General features: G+C 45.7%; 1 protein-coding gene across 5 annotated transcripts in view; it reads left to right on the top strand.

Annotated features, from left to right (window-relative positions):
* The first annotated feature begins 157 nt into the window (after window positions 1-157).
* ABHD18 (abhydrolase domain containing 18) overlaps window positions 158-2845 on the top strand; it is a 38022-nt gene continuing 35334 nt past the window's right edge. For 2 of the 5 annotated variants that reach the window (XM_074338536.2, XM_074338537.2), the window contains exon 1: window positions 159-378. The gene's annotated coding sequence lies outside the window, so the exon portion shown is untranslated. Of the gene's footprint in view, window positions 379-2845 lie in introns of all 5 variants that reach the window. The other 3 variants (XM_088792617.1, XM_088792618.1, XM_074338535.2) reach the window with 3 other exon arrangements.

Here is a 2845-nt window from a genome sequence, read left to right as displayed (position 1 = left end):
AATGCGCGTGCGCATCCGGCGGCCAAAAGTGGGCGGAGCGCCCCAGGTCGGAGGTGGGATCACGCGGGCCTCGGGGCGGGGCAGGAGGAGGAGGGGCGGGGCCCTGCGTCCTCGTCCTTCTCCTCGGGTCGCGCCTCTTGTCTCCCGGGACAGTGTGGGGGCGTGCTGAGGAGGCTCCGGGGCGTGTCTAAACGGCCACCTCGCCCTCGGCTCTTCGGACTCCGGGAGCTGCGCCGTCTGAGGCTCCTGACTCCTGTGTTCTTGGAAAGGCTGCTGTTGCTGCGTTTGGGGCTCGGACGGAAGGCAAGTGTCGGGAGCCACGGAACGGCGGTGTGGGAGACTCGGCCACCTGGAGAGCAGGCGCCCGCCCCGCGTCCAGTAAGTCGCCGTTTCAGGCCGCTCGGCGCGCGGCGTACGTGCGAGGAGCAGGCAGGGACTGGGGGCGCAGGGCTTGGCTGGAGACCCGGGAGTCCAGGGCGCGCTCCGGGCGGTCTGGGTGAGGAGCGCGGGCGCGCGGTCCTTTCTCTCTATGGAAGGTGGAAGTGGCTGCGCGCTTTTTCTCGCTCGACTAATTACAAAGGCACCTTACCCGTAGTGCCTAGTTAGGGCCTGGATGGGGCCCTGAAGATGGGGTCCAGCCCCCTTAATTTCCTGATGCCCAGATCCACAGCCGCTTGCGCCCACTGGGGTCATCAGCCTTGCAAAATGCCACTCAGCAGAGCCTGCTGCTGTAACCTAGGGGTTAGAAAAGGCACAGCTCCCGGTTAACAAGGACTAGCTCCTTTCATCATAAGGAAGATGACAGTTTTAGAAAATACGGTTTTTGTCCCAGTAGATCTTGATGCTGTTTCTTTCCTGGTGCTTGCATATTAACATCTTACTCCTGCAAGTAGGCTTGTAAGCTAATTGGTGGCAGTAGTCATATGTATCATATCATACATAATAACTCTTTTATTAGTACTAATACATTCTCAGGCAGTTTCATTTGATCACAGCTGTCCTAGCAAATAGGTAAAGCAGACACATTTTTTTTTTACATGGAACTAAGGTCCAGAGAAGTTAATCTCTTAACCAGAGTCACTTGGTGTGAAAGTGGCAGAGTTGGATCCAAATTTAGTTATTTTCAGCTAATATTTATGAGCAGTTACCCTATACTAGGCCCTGTACTAGTTACATGATGTGTACTATATGCCATCATTTCTGACCTTGGTCTTGTTTGTGACCTTCTTGGGTGTATCCTATCAGACACATTCCACTGGTAAACAGCTAAACTTGAAATGTGTTTTCCATTACTTCAGAGTTATCTTCTGAATCTAGAACTGACATTTTGTACTTGGATTCAGTCTTGCAAATTTGTTAGCAGCTCGCAGAAACATACCAGATTCCTGTGATTGATTCCAAGAAGGTACATGGTTAAAAAAATAAGTATATTTTGCCATAATGTTGCTTTACTGTATTGTCAGCTTCTTTTTTAATCCACGGAGTCGTCTAGCACAGTGTATGGTGCATGTGTGTGAGTGTATATATATATATATATGTATGTATATATATATGTATGTATATATATATGTATATATATATATAAAATATATAATACATTTTACTTTTGTATACATACTTTACAAAGGGACTTTTAACCAGTATTGTACCAAGCAGAATGGTTGCTAAATAAATGTATGTTGAATGAATGTTTATTGAATTACCTCATTTCATCCGTACAACAGCCCTCTGAGGTGGGATTGTCTCAAGCATGCAAGGAAATTCAAAGAATGGAGATTAAATAAATAAGCAACACAGGTAGAATCCAAGAAACATGGGATTCCTGACTATAAAACCTGTGCTTTTCACCACTAGCCTTTCTGTGAAAAAAATGTGAAGACGAATCTTTTCCTATATCTCTTAAAATATATCATAACAGGTAACCAATTTTTGTAGAAGTGAAATAATTTTGTATTAGGCCAGGAATTATTCCACTTTTATAGGTTAAGGTGGCTTACTCAAGGTCACACAGTTAGTGGAGGAACCCAGGTCTTCTGACACTGCTATTTTCCATTGCTGCCTCCAAGTGATGACTTTGGAGCACAAATAGTACACGGAATAGAGTGCCAGTGTTGCCGGAGGGTGGACCCTCCTCGGCGCCGTGTCCAGGTTCTTGGCATCTCGAGCAAAGAATTGAATGAGATACCGAGGTAAAGTAGTGAAAAAGCAGTTTATTAGAAAAGAATGGCTCAAGGGCACAAGGTGGCATTATTAGGAGAAACAGTATACTCCAAAGAGTTTGGAGTGGGCTGAGCAACAGAAGAGGCTCAAGGCTCAAAAAAGGACCTGACTTGCGAAAACTTGGGAGTTTTTATCTTTTTTTATCTAGGAAGAAAAGGGTTGTTCCTTGTGGGACCACTTGATTGTTACCTGTGATTGACAAGAGGTTATTACCTCGTCTTTTTAGGCTGTGCATGTTCCTTCCCAGAATTTAGTCTGTTAAAATGATATTAATGAACGTCTGGGCATATGGATGATATTATAATGATGGTATAATGAGGCCCAGTTGAAATGAAGGTAGTTGTGTCTTTTACTGTGCAGGTGTGAGTGGCCGCTTTAATCTACTTGGGTATTTTGTACCCATTTGTTCCTCATAGGGGTATATAATTACAATAAAAAGGGGAAGTTTGGGGCAGAGAGGGGAGGTCCTTTGGGTGGTTGATTCTGTAGATTATACACTGATGTCTAACTGCCTGCCTTGTTTTTCCCTTGAGAGATGTGATCCCCATAAAATCTCTATGGGAAGTTGAGGGACAGAAGGTCTTTTCTACTGTATCTGCTTCCTGCTGGCATAGGCTAGAGCTGT

Source organism: Rhinolophus sinicus, chromosome 15, assembly GCF_057876585.1.
Source record: "Rhinolophus sinicus isolate RSI-liver-muscle chromosome 15, RSI-T2T, whole genome shotgun sequence".
NCBI lineage: Eukaryota > Metazoa > Chordata > Mammalia > Chiroptera > Rhinolophidae > Rhinolophus > Rhinolophus sinicus.
The sequence above is the reverse complement of the archived record's forward strand: the minus strand, read 5'-3'. Positions and strand labels throughout refer to the sequence as shown.